Genomic DNA, 18,143 nt, shown 5'->3' with positions numbered 1-18,143 from the left:
AGTGCCTGCCCGTCTTATACAGCCCCCAGCACAGCCCCGTCCTGGGCAGTGAAGGCACAGTGGTAACTGCCCATGGGTGGGGATCTAAGTTCCAGTGTTGCCATCTGTGGGCTCATGGGCTCGTGATATCCAAACATCCGTCCCAGTCAATTGTCCCCCCCCCACGTGTCATATTCCGCCCCTGTATTCATCTTGTTTGTCTTGTCTGTTAACCTCCCCAACCTACTTCCCCAAATATACCTACTTCCTGTACCTCACATTTCACTCTCACCTGAAAAAAAAAATAAAAAAAGGCAGTCTGTTCCCACAAAAAAATTACGCCCCATACATAGCTGCCCATTTTGCAGACATGTCTGCTGGACATGTCAACTGATAATTAAAATTGGCTGTACAACATATTTTGTTGTCCTCAACCCTCTCTCAGGGGTTGAAGGTTTGAAATTTCACACCAAATTACACACATATGCACAGCTGTTGCTGATAAAGAAATGGGCAGCTATGGGCCTTCCCTACATCCTTCCTGCAAATCCCGAGCTTGTTTTCCTACTGTCCTACCCTCTTTCTGCCCCCTTTTTCACCACTTTCCTATCTCCCCATGTTCTTTTCTTTAAAAGAAATTAGTGTGGGTGTTAGTGAGAGTAAGCACTTTTAAGCAGTAGCCAGCGGGTGTGTGCTTGTGTGCGCTTAGCCAAGCATGTGTGCACGAAGCTAAGCAGCACTGCTCATGCGTGAGCTCCGTGCAAACCAGTGCAAACCCACTTACAACTGCTTAAAAGTGCCATAGTCACTCTGAATGACAAGGCCTGTAGTCTGCTCAGCAGAAAAATAAAATTCCCCTGTCAGTCTCAAACCCAGGACCTTGGAAACACTAGTCTGCATGACTTACCCCTAAGCCATGACTGATATACTAGAACTTTGTGCTGAAAGCAATATATCATGAAATAGAAGGACTGAATGTAAAGGGAATATAGGAAGGCTGTTACACAAAGTTTGTTTCTTGTATCTTTACTGGCAATTCTTGTGGAATTGCATTACATTAGTGTGATAAGAGAAACAGCCATACTAGTAGGTACTAATGTTACAGTAGCACCTTGCAAACCCCACAGAGTATCAGAGCAGGATAAACACTGCCATATTTGAATAGGTAAGAGGCCAGACCTCCCAACTGTGACTGATTTATAGGGATGTCCCTGATTTGCAAGCAAATGTTAACTGTGCCCCACTGACTCCCTGTGAAATGTACTAAAAGTAGGCAGAAAGGTGGGGAATCCCACGTAATGGTAACTGTCAATAAGTTAAAGTAGACACTACTTGCATGTAAGAAATGGTGTAGTAATACATATGCTCAAAATACCACACAGTCACAACTGCAGAATATCTGCAATATATCACGGGTGTATCCCACTGATATGTACCATTCCCTGAGGCTGCTCAAATATATACCTGAGAGTATCTGAGGCCTGCAAATGTCAAAAACACACAGGCATATCAGCCTGTCTGCTGTTACACACACTGCGAATAGCTGTAGAACTGCTTCCACAAGCACACCCTCATGTAGGAGTACAACCCAGAAATATCAAAGGATGTAGCCATCTAATAAACTAAGGACAGTATAGCAGTTTACAAGCACTGCATGTGCCTGATATTCATAACTGTTAGTACAAAGTACAAGGCCCCACTACTGCTCAGCAGCAAAATAAGATACCCTTGTAAGTGTCAAACCCCACACCTTGGCCTCACCAGACTGCATGCAGTGCCACCAAACATATAAAAAATTGCTGCTGAAAGAAATATATCATGCATTACAAGGAGTGAATGTAAATGGAAAATAGGAAAGCCATAGCAACACATTCCAGTAAAGACAAATAGCAGGTCTTCAAGAGTGAATGTAAAGGCTAAATAGTGAAGCCATAGCAAGAAATTGCAAGAGCTACTGTTGTATACCAGTTAATCCACAAGTCCCACAGGAAAGTACATACTCCCATGTAAACAGTATTCTCATTATTAGGTGTGAGTTAACATACACACTGAGAAGAATGAAATGGAAGAAGCAACAGTCAGGTTTCAGTAAAGCATGCATTTCAGTGGCTACAACACAGCCTTAGATATGAGAGACATACCAACCTTTTGACTCACACAACAGTGTCCACAGCAAACCAGCATGGTCCGCACCTTGAAAAATTGAAAGGCCTACACCTACCTAACCTAACATTTTACAGCACTGTCCTAAAATCACAGTGAGAACTGCAATTACCACACAGCAGGCTGCATGCAATTAGTAAATGCTAGCCAACAATTGGTGCAGAGGCCATCACATGCACATGTGCAGATACCTACAAATGCAGCCTGTACTCCCAGTCCACACATTCAATAATATCATTGCAGCAACTGGAGGGAGAGAGTGAGACAGAGAGAGAGAGAGAGAGAAAAAAAAAGCCATCAAGACAGCAGCAAGCCATCTAGCAGCAAGGCAGCCAGCCAGCAGCCAGCAGCAAGCCAGCAGCAAGCCATCCAAAATGTCAGTCAGAAACAAAGGTAATGTAAACTACATAATCTAATAATCTACACACTGTGAACCCTCCATATGTGTTAGCAGTCTGTATCTATATGTATATGAAGATGTGCATAGGGCAAGGGACATACTGCAACTGTTAGTGAAGGCTGGACATACATATGTAGTTGAAGGTTGCTATGTGCATACATCAATGTAGGTTGTAGTACAACGTACAATGTAGGTTGTACAGCAATGGATGTTTAGAAGTATGTTAGTGTGTGTATGTGTATATATATATATATATATATATATATATATATATATATATAGATATATATGTGTACATAGAGAGGTATGTAGAAATAGATAGACATATATAGATAGAATATGTATATACATATATATGTAATGGACACATACATATATAGATATCTATAGATACATACACATATACAGACAGATATGAATGTCTATAGATGTGTGTATATGAATATCTCTCTCTATATATATATATATATATATATATATATATATATATATATATATATATATATATATATATATATATATATATATAGAGATATATAGACTGAGAGAGGCACATGTGGGCAGATGTATTGCAACAGGTGCCTGGTGACAAAGGCATGGACTGAACACCAGTGTGGATACTGGAGTACCATACCCCATTCCAAAACACTTTAACCACTAACTACCACATAGGTGGTTGCCTGCCTACAACTGGAGGTGTCAGAAGGGAACATGGGAAACAAGTGTACAATAGCCTCCCCTTTGATATCCACAGTGGCACACTAGTCTTGTAATTCCTGTACATGGTATGTGTCATCACAAATGGTGTGTCAGCTAGGGAAATTTAGGTCACTGCACCCCTCTACACCTCACAATGTCCTACATGGTGTGTACCTCCCATGACAACTACAGCAAGGGAAAAGGACACAGACATACCTAACAGAGTGATAATGCCCTCAAACACATTCCCTATGCAGAGTGACTGACAAAACCACAGAGTGCCATTCATACTACCTACACAGAGGTTACCACTGCTGGATATACTGAGTTATGTCACAGACATACCAGTTGTCCAACCACCATGGTAACACCTCACAATCTGTCCAGCCTAAATGACCTATGGCCCTCATCCTTGTTACCGCAGTAAAGTGCACATGCTGGAGGTACAGGTTGCTATCCACAAATAAGCCATACCCTGGACTAAACCACCCAGCATTAACAAGCAAGGCTCCTTATTAGTAGATGTCAGACATACCCGTGATGAATGTTATGCAGATAGGCAATATGCTGTACGAGTCACCTCTGTGTAACTGTGTGACAGGAGCAAGTACAATCACATTACATGTGTCCCAAGGGGCAGGGTAGCATAATACTATGCTGCCATAGGCCCAGGGCCAATAGCATAGTACCTACCTATGACGCAATGCACACACATGTAGTCATTGCTTTACCAACTATGTGAGGTGGAATGAGTGTGCCACTGACTGTGTGCAAGGTCTGTAATGGTGTGATTGCTCAGCATGACGTTGTGTCTGTCATGGTAGTGTGTGTCCTCGGTGTGAGGCCAGAGAAAGATGTGTCAGTTATTGGAATACAAACATACTACATTGCCATATGTTGTGCTGTGGTTCCCTGTATACGACTGCGGTGTAGGTAGGGGTATGGCAGCAAAGACTAGGGTGGATTACCATTGAAATTGTAACTCTGCATTGCATGCATTGCATGGGATGACAATATTCCCCATCCATTAGCTTGATACATACCCCCAATGTGAGGTTGCGCATTGGACCTCAAACAGTGTGCCAAGTGCTTGTGTATACTAGTTTGTTGTATGGAGTGTGGCAGGCACTGTCACACAGTTGTTGGCTGAGCACTGATATGTGTTAATTTACATGTGTATCCCCTGATAGATAGACAGATGCTACATATGGCAGTTCAGTGATATCAGTACAGTAGAGTATTATGTGTGCCATATTACTTGCTCACATATTTTTCTTTTCCTTCCAGGGCGATGGTGCATCAGCGCAACCCCTGTTATTCAGCTGCAGAGGATGAGGAGATACACCAGAGCCTGGTGCGGGATTTTTCCACACTTTTTTCCCGGACCAGCCAGAACCAGCAGGAGAGGGCTGCACTGTGGCAAGACCTTGTCCGTCTGGTAAATGACATAGGCATGCAAACCCGGACATATGAGCAGGTACGCCATCACTGCAGTGATTTAATTAGAAATGTCCGTCAGCGTGCGTCTGATATCCACAGACAACAGCTTGCCACAGGTGGTGGGGTACCTATCCACCCCCACCCCCCCACCAGACTGGAGGAGCTCCTCCTAAGTGTTGTGGCTCCAGCCCAACAACAACATCCACAGACGTGTCATGATGAAGGCTGGAGCCACCCAGCATGTGGATATGGAGTGTGCAGGTAACATGCCATATCTGTAGTTGAGTGTTGTCTGCACTGGTAGTTTATGCATGTGTGAGATGTGTACTGTGTGAGTAGCGGTTATCCTGGAAATTCTTGTGCAAGATTGATATTCTGAATATCATCAGTACACCTGTAAAAGCCAACTGTTGTACTACTGTACAGTATCATACTCACAGTATCAATGGTACAGTTGTGCCCACTGACAATAACTGTCTTATTTGTGCAGGTCCCTCTGGAGTAACAGCAAGGCAGCCAATCCATGCTGGTGAGTGTGTAATAACAATACTATTAATACTAATGATAATAATAGTAATAATACCCTCAAACAGTATTGTGTATGTGTTGGATTGCAGGGGTGTGTGTATTTGTATCTCATGTACTGATGAGTGTGCATGTGTGCATGTGCCCATGTGCATGTGTGTGCATCTGTGGTAACATTGTGTACACATTGTAAAATGTGTTTCCTGTTTTCCTCTCACAGGTTCTGATGTTGCTCTGTTGGCGTGCAGCTGGGAACCTGAAGCCACTGCTGGGGATAGTGATAATGATGATACATGTATAATGGCACAGGGAGGAGTGACAGGGTCTGTTGTTGGTCAGCCAATCGACAGTACACAGCATTCAACCCCATCAATGCGCACAGTCATCCTGTCGATACATCCATTGTCACCAATGTACTTAGTTGAGGGATAGCATATAGTGGGCATTGACCAGGGTAATGTGGTATCAGTGGCACATGCACCCCCTCACAGCAGCCATGGCCAGAGTCCTGACATGGTACCACACAGGAAGATATCCAGGGGTTCTCGTGGGAGCATCCGTGGTCGTACTGCCCCTGTCAGACCGCCCTAGAAGACCACGTGCACGTGGCTCTGGACAGTCCAAGCAGGGACGTGTTCAGTCATCAACCAACTGCTTCTGATGACAGTACCCAGTCTGGCTTAGTACCTGATACCGTCCGCAGCACCCCTGCCAGGCACAGGTACCGTGTCCGTGGCCAGAGACAGTGATCAGTATGACCTGGCAGGTACAGTCTGTGGCTGTCCACACACACCCGTATATGGCAGCCATGAGGTGGAACTGTGTGCATGCATACACACATGCATGATGCTAACACCTAGTGCTGACACATACACACACACACTGCATCAACACTGCCCCATGTTGTACTGTTGTCCCTCACTAACACACACACACATACATGTCGATTGGATGTGTCAATGGCAGACTCTGGCATACCAAGTACACATCCTGTGCATATGATGAAACTGTGCCACCTCCTGCAATCTGTAACACTGATGCAGGAACAGGATAGCATGGTGCTGATGTACAGGGTGACTACATAGAACTGTAGTAATATTATCATGTTGTTAACAGTACAGTGTAATTATATCATTGTGGGTATATCCCAGCATGCCTGATGCATTAACAGTATGATTGTCATTGTAGTTTTTTTATACACCAGTGTTAATTCCAACAGTGTAATGTCTGCACATCTTGGCATTCTGGTGGTAAGGCTGAAAACACAAACCCACCTACATAGGTAGCACAGGGGATAAGAAAATGGAAGTAATGATACTCAATGCCAGACATGTAAACTGCAAGATGCATGCAGTCCAAACTCTACTCAGCATGGAGAATGTTGATATCTGTGCAGTGACAGAAACCTGGTTCAAGGCTCCCAAGAGCACCTTAGCACTACCAGGTTACACCTCATACCATGCTTTACAGCCCCAAAACATGGAACTAACTATGAAAGGAGGGTGAGTATCAATATATGTCAAAGATACCCACACCCCCAGGTTGGTGCCACACCATGAAGCATCATAGACTATCCACGTGCAACTAACAGTGGGTTAAACTGACTTCCAGTTCATAGCCTGCTACAGACCACTCTCCTAAAACACAGATAACCCACTTGGCCTACTTAAGAACACATAAATATATGAAGGTGTCTCCAAACAACATTATATTGGGCAACTTCATCTACCCACACAGACTGGGAGCATTACTGTAGCTCCAACACCCTAGGCCAAAGGTTCCTAGAATTCATAAACTCAAATGCTATGAAGCAACTTGTTACCACTCCCACAAGAGGGGAAAACATACTGCACCTGATCATCACCAACATGGGGACTCTATGCTCCAGACCAGAAGTGTATCCCACACTGGTAAGATGACACCATAGAGTAATCTCACTGTATATTCACATACCAACTGCAGCTCTTGCACAGAAAACCACAGTGAAAAAGTTGTGTAAAGCAAATTACACACAGCTCAAAACCGAGACAGAGGTGAAATCCTTCAAAGCCCCTGGGCCTATGGGAAATAAGCCCACACTGCTGAATCCTTTATAAACGCATTCTATGAACACCTCCAGGAATGCACAGATCATGCAATGCCAAATATAACCAAGACCCAATCCTCCAAAGACAGGCGTCCTTTCTGGTGGACCCCAGCCACATAACAGAAAACAATAGGAGGAGGAAGCTACTACTACATGATTGACCAATATCCCACAAAGGGAAAGCATCTCTGATCAGTATTTGGACAAAAATTACAGGCACTCATAAAATCGTCTAAGGCCAGCTTCAAAAGAAATATTGCACAAGACACAAAGGATAATCACAAGGCTTTCTTTACTTATGTTAGGAATCTGGGTGGGAATTCCCACCCACATATGCTCAGAAGTTGTCCTAAAGGACACAGAATACACCTAAGCCACATACATTGCCAACATTATTGCTGACAGGTTCAGCACAAACATCTCACCCCCCCTCCCCACCACAAGGGCAAATATATATCCCAGCAGAGTGATGCCCCCGACATCTGAGATGCTCAGTCGCCCTCTCCAAAGCAGTAACACAGCATCAATGGGAGCAGACAGTGTCCCAGGCTGCATCCTACATGAACTCCAAGAAGAACTAAACACAAACATAAAAGTACTGTTCAATCCCAGCCTTACTACAGGATATGTAGCCAAGGAGTGGCGTACAGCAAAAGTGACCTCTCTCCACAAAGGTGGTGCCTCAACGGATCCTGGAAACTATTGCCCTGTACACCTGACTAGCTTGGTCTGCAAAGCTATGGAAAGGATCATCATAGACCTCATAAATGAAGTTATTGGGGACCTACAGACACTGGATCCTACCCAGTTCGGCTTTGTTGAGGGCACATCCTGCCTCTTAAACCTGGTTGATGTCTTTGAAACAGTCACCAAGGCCAGTGACGAGGGGGAGGTGTTCAACACAGCCTACCTGGACCTCGCAAAAGCCTTTGATACAATACCCCACTCAGGTATATTTCTCGGAGGTACAGGCCAACACAGAAGGACTGTGGCTGAGCAGGTTCGCAGATGACTGCAGACTGTGTGCCATAATCAACTCACCAGCCAACAGAAGCATCCTACAAAAGGGCCTCATAGAAACAGACAGCTGGTGCCAGAGCCATGGCCTCAAGCTAAATGCCAAAACCTGTATAGTCATCCCCTTTGACAAAAACTAACTGACCACAACTTAACACATAGGTGGTAAGTCATTAAGTACTGTACACATGATTTGGGGCCTGGGGACCTGAGTTGATAGCAAACTGTCATTTGACAGCCACATGGTTGTAGTGGTTACACAGTTTATATAGGCCACCTAATCATGAAGACATTCACAGCTAGATCACAGGAGGTCATCGTGCCTCTTTAGTCATCCCTCATCAGGCCCATAATTGAGTACAATGCCCCTTTTGTGGTGTACCTTACCGGACACCTGACCTGCAGCAAATGGAAAGTCCACAAAAGTACCTCACCAAGGGGATCAAAGGGCTCAAACAGATGCCTGACATACAGAACCATTTCCAACCTGGAATTAATGGACATGCTGCACCTCAGAAAATCCAAATCCCATGGAGGTATGTGCTCGTGACACTTGCACCTCAGCACTTACATAAATAGGACATGTTGGAGGAACAGATTCATAACCCAGAGGCTCCCTTCACTCTGGAATAAAATCACAGTCCAGGTTAGGCAGAGTCCCTTAATGACTCTCTGCAAGAGGAATGTTGCTGACTGGATGGGAGATTGTAGGTTTACCCCGGGTATCACTTCTGTGTCACTGTTACACAGAGGCTGAGTATACTAACCTGGAAAAAGGCAATATCAAAATTCATTTAACATGGGTGTCAAAAGACAAACACAGTCTGGATAGGCTTATAACTGCCCTAGGGCAGATAGCCTAGTATGAACCTATGAACATATTACATGATGTATCCTCAACTGATACACAGATGTAGGAAACCCAGTGTCAGTGATATCCCTGCAGTACTACACTATACCAGTAGCCATTCTTACCGAGCCACACACATCCCTGTGAAGAATGCTGTTTGGCATATAGCAGTCTCACGTACATGCCAACATGCTAGTGATATGTTAATCCACGACTGGAAGTGTATACAGTGGCCTACAATGCATTCTGCACATGACACACATGACCACCACATGGGTATCATACAGATGGATACCTGTTGTCCAAGCCATGCTCTATTACTGTAACGCAACTGTAACTTTATCATCAGCATGTACTTAACATAGTATTCCAGTAGTACCATGTAGGTGGCAGCACCCATCATGTAGAACGGGTAATGGTGTGTACATATGGGCAAGTGTTTTCTTGTCTATCCTGTGATATTCACATTTCCAAAGGTATTGTGCAGTCCCTTGGTGTATCGCCCAAGCAAGAAGGTGTCTTTATGCATATCACCAACAGTTGCCATACACCTACACTGGATGTCCATTACTCACAGACTTTGCTGTGTTATAACATGTGTGACATATACTCCAGACATGAACCCTCACCTACATTAATATATCACAGCTTTCTTGAGTGTGCGTCATCCAGTTGGCCTGGGACACAGATCACTGCAGTAGCCTGCAGTGTCAACAACACACATGTATGGCGTAGTCTGGGAATCTGCAGGACATGCTGGCACAGGTAACACAACTGTATTCACATGAGGCAGGCTTCATACATAGGAACTATTTAAGGTCACATGTGCATATCTCTATGTGGCACACACAAACCTGATGTGTGCATTGAAATTACTGTTATAATTATATGTCATACCATAATAAAAGCAACACCCTCCACACATTGACAAACTGTGTGACAAAAACACACATGGCATTTGTAGGATTCAAACCCCTAGCTAACTATGTTATGACACTTGAGAGAGACGCATTAGCAGAGCGCGCTATTCAAATTACTGGGTGGTTTCCCTTCTCCTGCTATACTTATAGGGTGCTGACATCATCAGTCTTTACAAAGAGGAATGTATATCATGTAGTGTGTTATTCCAGTTGCCAAAAGGTCCATTTCTTTCAAAGAGAATTGCACACACCCTGCCCCTCCCCAAACACACAAACACACACACTGAGCATTTGCAGGATTCAAACCCCTACCTAACTATGTTATGACACTTGAGAGAGACGCATTAGCAGAGCGCGCTATTCGCATTACTGGATGGTTTCCCTTCTCCTGCTATACTTATAGGGTGCTGACATCATCAGTCTTTACAAAGAGTAATGTACATCATGTAGTGTGTTATTCCAGTTGCCAAAAGTCTATTTCTTTCAAAGAGAATTGCACACACCCTGCCCCCCCAAACACACACACACACACACACACACACACACACACACACACACACACACACACACACACACACTGAGCATTTGCAGGATGCAAACCCCTACCTAATTATGTTATGACACTTGAGAGAGACACATTAGCAGAGCACGCTATTCGAATTGCTGGGTGGTTTCCCTTCTCCTGCTATACTTATAGGGTGCTGACATCATCAGTCTTTACAAAGAGGAATGTACATCATGTAGTGTGTTATTCCAGTTGCCAAAAGGTCCATTTCTTTCAAAGAGAATTGCACACACCCTACCCCCTGCCCCCCCCACACACACACGCACACACACACACACACACACACACACACACACACGCACACACACACACACACACAGCATTTGCAGGATTCAAACCCCTACCAGACTATGTTATGACACTTGAGAGAGACGCATTAGCAGAGCACGCTATTCGAATTACTGGGTGGCTTTTCTTCTCCTGCAGTATTTATAGGGTGCTGGCATCATTATTTAGACAGAGGTATGTACATCTATTACTATCCCTCAGTATGGGGGATAGAATATATATGCATTAACAGACCACTACTTCAGGGTCACATATGCACATCAGCACTGCCAGGTTATGTTTTATACCATGCTTCATGACCACAGGGCTTGTAACACACAACACAACCAGGGGGGTGTATCCATATACATCACAGATACACACATCTCTCGGTTACCACCACTGCACTAAGCATGACAGGCCATACATATACAACTAGCACTGTGCAAAACTGACTTTTGGTTTGGTGTGTAGTTCAGTCCACCCCTCCCATATCCAAGAACCACACTTGGCTTCCCTGGGAACAGTGTAGGATATGAAGGTGTTCACATACACCATTACAGTGGTTAACTTCAGGTACAGGAATATTGAGTGGGGGGAACTACTCAGGCCTCAACAACATCACCCTACAGCCAGTACAATTTGTGAATCCATGTGCTATGGCAGAACCAGTCACCACAGCCACAAGGTGGAATACATATTGGACCTGACCATCAGCAACATGGGGACTCTATGTTCCACACCAGAGGTAGACCACCATTGTTAATATCTAACAATAACCAACCTTCCCTGGACGTCCATAGCCCATCCCCACCCCCAGGCAAGGAAATCACTGCAAACAAAGTATTTCTCAAAAGCAGACTTTGCACTTGTGAAGACTGGGGTGGAATACTTCAAAGGCCCCATGCTGGAGGATTATACAGCCCAATCTGCAGAATCCTTTCCAAATGCATTCTATGAGCATCCAGAAGGTTTGCATTGATCATGCTATCCCAAATAAAACCAAGACTCCTCCACAGCAGGAGACCTGTCTGGTTTACACCAGCCATACATAAGCTGTACAACAGAAGGAGGGCGCTAAATACATTACAGAGCAATATCCCACAGAGGGAGGACATCTCTGAACAGTATTGGCAAGACACTTCAATCCCTCACAATCACTTGCAAATTTTGACAGTGAAATTGACCAGACACTGCAGATAAGGCTCCCCTCATTCTGGAATTGAATCCCAATTAATGTTAGACATAGCCCCTCGCCAACCCTCTTCCAGCAAACTCCAGCCACATGGATGTGACATTGCAAATTCAACCCCTGGGAACTCTACTGTGTCCCTGCTTGATGGAGGCACAGCACACTAGCCTTAAACAGTGCCTTCTGTGACCTACTTTACAGAAGCACAGTAGGCTACTGTACTGGAGAGGCAGACGCCAAATACACTCTGGCTAGGCTTATGTATTCCCTAAGGCAAACAGCCTAGTATTGACCTCTACACCCATATGTTTCTGTTTCGGATGCACAATATTTGTTGCAGGGAAACTGTTTGCAGGTCTTTATTGCCATAGCTTTCCTTGTTTCTATGAACAACTTGTGTATCTGTGGAAGATGTTTGAATATGAGAGTGTTCCACTATATTACTTATGTCTCTGTTGTCATTTAACTGTGCACACTGGGCAGATTGCTGTATTGTGGTAGGTTCCTGGCTTAACACATACAAATACCAGATGTGTGTGGCCAACTGCAATACTGAGACATGGCCTAAGTGTGTGAGCATGCCCAGTTCAGGCTTTCCATGATTTGTTGCCTGACACATGTCTCATTTATCAAAGTGTGTGAGCATGCCCAGTGTGACCTTTCCATATGTTGAGATCTGAGGTCCACCACATTTGTGGTTGTGTGTGAACTTGAACAATATTTGACATTTATAGTTGTGTGTTGGAGGTCATGTTGTGTTCTTAGTCCCCAACTGCTTTGTGTCTGAACCCAACAGGGATTATGCTGTGCCTGCAGGGTTTCCATGGGAGAGTTTGCATACACTTGTCAACATTCTTTCATACTGACCAAACACTGTAATATTGTATAGTGTACTGGTTCAGTCCTTTCACTGTGGTGCACAGTATCCTGGGTTTCAGTCCTATCACTGCTTTAAATATTCATACTGAGCACACCAGACTGGTTAAGGGCCAGTTATGCAAATATGACCATGTTGCATTTTGTTCAGCTATGGCCTACTTAAACCAGGCTTGTCCAACATTAGTAGTGTATTCCGCAACTGGAGTGGACATTGAGAAACACTAGGCTATGTGCCCTAGGCCATTTCTAATCCTAGTCAGAAAGTGTGTTTGTCCTTCAACACACATTTTAACTGGAGTTTGCCATGACATTTTTCAAGGTTAGTATACTGTGCCTCTGTCTAACCATGACATAAAAGTGATACCCAGGGTAAACCTACAATCTCCCATCCACTCAGCAAGATTCCTCTTGAAGAGAGTCAATGAGGGACTCTCTGGCTAACCTGGACATGGAGTTTACTCAAGAGTGGAGGGAGCTTCTGGGTTATGGATCAATCACTACAGCATGTCCTATTTGTCAGTGATGAGGTTCAGGTCTCTCATGTGCATAGCTCACTGGCATTCAGATTTTACAAGGTGCAGCATGTGCATTGAGTCCAGCTTGGACATGGCTTTATACATCAGGCACAGATCGCCTCTGGGCAGGCAGTATGCCACTGTGTGGAGCTGCAGTTTGTTTAGTCAGGCAACACATGACATCTGTTACAGCCCTTTGATGCTCCTGGTGAGGTACTTTTGGGTTTGTCCAGTTGCTGGAGGTGTCTGCTAAGGTACATCCCCCACAAGGGCCATTGCGCTCAATTGTGAGCCTGATGAAGGATGACTGAAGAGGCACGATGACCTCCCCTGATCTAGATGTGAATGCCTTCATGATTAGATGGGTATATGAAATGTTTCTCTAACCACTACTGCCACATGGTTGCCAAATGCAAGATTTCTATCAACTTGTGTCACCAGGTCTCTTAGTACTTCTAAAGTACTTAATGGGTTAACGCCTATGTGGTAATTGGCGGGCACTTACTGTTTTTCCAAAGGGGATGACTATACACTTTTCTGCATTTAGCTTGATGACATGGCTCTGGCACCAGTTGTCTGTTTCTATGAGGCCCTTTTGTAGGATGCTTGTGTCAGCTGGAGGGTAAGATATGGCACCCAGTTTGTAGTCATCTGCAAACTTGCTCACACACAGTCCTTCCATGTTGGCCTGTACCTCTGAGAAATATATACCACACATGGGAGGTCCCAGGACTGAGCCTTGTGGGATGCCAGTTGTAGCTGGTTTGGAGTCTGACATGGCTGCAGCATTTCTGACCATGTCAGTTCTGTCCTTGAGCTGGTTTGCAACCCATCTACTGACATAGGGGGTTATATTTAAGCTGGTGAGCTTACCTATAATGAACAAGTGGGGTATTGTATGGAAGGCTTTTGCAAGGTCCAGAAAGGCTGTGTGGACCACCTTCCCCTCATCAATTTCCTTGGTGACTGTTTCAAATGACTCAACCAGGTTTAAGGTGCAGGATCTGCCCTTAAGAAAGCCACACTGGTTAGGGTCCAGTGTCTGTAGATCCCCAGTATCTTTATTTCTGAGGTCCATGATGATCCTTTCCATAGCTTTGCAGACCAAGCTAGTCAGGATTCTGGGGTGATAGTTTGCAGTATCCATTCAGTCACCAACTTTGTGGAGAGGGACCACTGTTGCTGTACACTGCTCTTTGGGTACATATCCTGTGGTAAGGCTGCGACTGAGCAGTAGTTTTATTTGGTGTTCAATTCTTCTTGGAGTTCATGTTGGACACAGCCCAGGACAGCATCTCGTCCCACTGATGCTATGTGTTTTGCTTTGGAGACGCTGGCTGTTACCTGAGCATCTGCAATGTCAGGGGGACAGCACTCTGCTGGGATAGATATTTTGCCTTTTGGTGGGGGGGGGGGTTTGCCCTGAACCTGTCAGGTTGGATGCTGGCAATGTGTGTGGGTTTGGTGTATTGTTTGTCATTTTGGACTAATTCTGAGCATATCTGTGAATTCCCACCCAGGTTCCCACCATCAGTTAAGAAAGCCTTGTGATTATCCTTAGTGTCTTGTGCAATTTTTATCTTGCAGCTGGCTTTAGAGGATTTTATGTGTGGCCATAGTTTTTTGTCATAATACTGATCAGAGATGACTTCCCTTTTTGGGTTTTGCTCTATCATGTAGTAGCTTCCTCCTTCTCTTGCATAGTCTGGTAATGGCTGGGGTCCACCAGGCCAGATGCCTGTGTTTGGAGGACTGGGTCTTGGTTTTATTTGGGATTGCATAATCCATGCATTCCTGAAGGTGTTCATAGAATGCATTTATAAAGGGTTCTGAGGTCTGGGCCATATTTTCCACAGGCACAAGGGCTTTAATGGATTCCACCTCAGTTTGGAGGAGTGCAAAATTTGCCTTACACATGTTTTTCACTGCGGTTTTCTGGCCAGGGACTGGGGTCGGGATGTGAATATCCAGTGAGATTACTCTATGGTCTGATCTTACCAGTGAGGGATTATCACGTCAAGTATGCTTACCCCTCTTGTGGGAGTGGTAAGTTGTTCAATAGCATTTGGTTTATGAATTCTAAGAACCTTTGACCTAGGGTGTTGGAGCTAGAATAATGCTCCCAGTCTATGTTTGGGTAGTTGCAGTCGCCCAATATAATGTTGTTTGGAGAGACCTTCATATTTTCATGTGTTCTCATGTAAGCCAAGTGCGGTGCCTGGATTTAGGAGGGTGGTCTGTAGCAGGCTACAAACTGGGAGGCAGTTTTAGCCACTGCTACTTGCTCGTGGATAGTCCGTGCTGCTTCTTGCTGTGGCACCAACCTGGGGGTGTGGTTATCCTTGACAATTACTGATAGTCACCCTCCTTTTTGTAGTTTGTTCCATGTTTGGGGCTGTAAAGCATGGTATGAGGTGTAACCTGGTAGTGTTAGGGTGCTCTTGTGAGCCTTGAACCAGGTTTCTGTTACTGCACAGATATCAACATTCTCCATGCTGAGGAGAGTTTGGACTGCATGCATCTTGCAGTTTAGACTTCTGGCGTTGGGTAGCATTACTTCTAGTTTCTTATCCCTTGTGATACCTATGGAGGTGGGCTTGTGTTTTGAGCCTTACCTATTCAAGGCACTATGGGGGTGACAACAGGTTTGCCAGTATCCAAAAGGCCAGGGGTGATAGGTGCAAGCCATCCCTAGCAGATGCAGCATCATGTCTTGCTCAGCATGTCATCCCAGGCTGACAGGCATTGGATCCCCTTTGACTAACAGCAATACTTAAGCCAATTGTTGTAATTGATCATCTTGTCTTCATATTGTGGCATCATGCTTGGTGAGGGTAGTATGTTAGTCAGGGTCATCAAGTTTGCATATACTACATGGTGTTACATTGCTTAACACATGGCAATCATGCCTCAAGTGGTGCTGCAGGGCTGCCTATGTTGGATGCACATACTACACTCCCTGTACATGTTTGAAAGCCAGGTTGTGTCAACTTAGGCATCCCTATTACTATATGTGTGAGTCAGAGAGAGGTATTTCCAGGGTTCCTACTGAGCCAGTGTATGTGCTATGCGTTGCCTCTTTGTCAAGGCATACTGGGCACGCCTCCTTCTGCCTACTGGGGCAGGCTCAGGTCGTTCCTCCTCCGAGTCACGCTCTGCCTGTGGATGGCCTTGGGAATGGTGGGGGGCTGTTTGGCCCAGGCCTATGCTGGTCCTGCTGCAGCTGTTTTCGCAGAATCATATTATGTAGCATAGCACATACCATGACAATTTGGGTACATGTAGTTGGTGAGTACTGCAAGGCTCCACCAGATGTGTCCAGGCACTGGAACCATGACTTGAGCAGCCCAAACACACGCTCTATTACATTACATGTTTGTGCATGTGCCTCAATATGGCGTTCCTGTTCAGGTGTGTGTGCGTTTCTGATGGGTGTCATCAGCCACGGCTCCAGTGCATAGCCAGCATCCCCCAGTAGGTGACCATGTGGGATGTCCCCATTGGCAAATGTCTGGTAAAGCTGCGTCAGATGCCAGTTATGGGAAACATGGTAGCTTCCACTGCAGCCTGCACACACATTCAGTATTATGCCCTGGGCATCACACACGACCTGGCAGTTGATGGAGGGGAAGCTCTTGCGGTTGAGGTAGACCCTATCCCGCTCACCGGCTGGTGCTTTGATGCGTATGTGCGTGCAGTTTATTGCACCCACTACCTCAGGGTATTCCGCTATTTGCTGGAAGAGATGCATATTGCTGGCCAATACCTCATGGGAATTGGGGAAATATACATGATCACCGCCATGTGCTGACATGGCATCCAGGAACTGGTGCAGTACCCTGGATGCTGATGCCTGTGATATCCCTATCATAACACCAGTTGGTCTCTGGAAGGTACCTGTTGCTAGTATTGTTAGGCCAACACATACCTTGGTTTCCACAGGGATGGGTTCCCCTCTGTTGGTTCTGTGTGTGAGGCGTGGCCTGCACAGCTCAACAATTTGCTGTAGGAGGTCTCTGTCCACTCTATAGCACTCCACTATCTCCAGCTCATGTAACCCCTGGTAGGTGACCCTGGCCTGTACACTCTTCTCCGTCTCCTCACTGTAGGTTGTCTGGCAGCATTTGCATTGTCACCACCCTCAGCATGTTGCATATGTCGCCTTATAACAGCTATGGCAGCCCCTAGCATTTTTTGTCTGAGTGAGGCTTTTTCAATTTTCACTTCTAATAGCTTACTCCAGTGTGAGAGAAACATACTGCACTGTTGTGTGCAGAGTTTTAAGTGCTGGGCTGGGCTACTCTTCTGCCTGTGTAATTGCCTGCTTCTGATTGTTTTCACCTGTTACCTCTGCTAGTATTCCCTGGTAGCTTCCAACAATTTCTTCTGCTTCCTTTTTCGTTTCTGTTTCCTCAGGGGGGGGAGACGCGCAAACACGCTCATAGCAGCTAACACGCGCGCACACATGCTTAGACGGCCTAAAACTTGCTTATTCGGATTTAAACGCATGTACACCAGCGCAAATGAGCTAACAGGTCTTTAAACAAGCGTCTACATGCTTATTCCAGCTTAAACACTCGCACTTACACGCGCGCACCCTATCTTACTCAGGCCTCCGAGCTCGCACACGCGCGCATACACAGCCA

At 45.2% G+C, this 18,143-nt stretch overlaps 1 protein-coding gene across 1 annotated transcript in view; it reads right to left on the bottom strand.

Moving 5' to 3' along the window:
- The window catches only part of MRPL9 (mitochondrial ribosomal protein L9), a 341,838-nt gene that overhangs the window by 258,953 nt on the left and 64,742 nt on the right, over positions 1 to 18,143 (bottom strand). The window lies entirely within an intron of this gene.

This window comes from Protopterus annectens, chromosome 8.part0 (assembly GCF_019279795.1).
Source record: "Protopterus annectens isolate FY-2018-M chromosome 8.part0, PAN1.0, whole genome shotgun sequence".
Taxonomy (NCBI): domain Eukaryota; kingdom Metazoa; phylum Chordata; order Ceratodontiformes; family Protopteridae; genus Protopterus; species Protopterus annectens.
The sequence above is the reverse complement of the archived record's forward strand: the minus strand, read 5'-3'. Positions and strand labels throughout refer to the sequence as shown.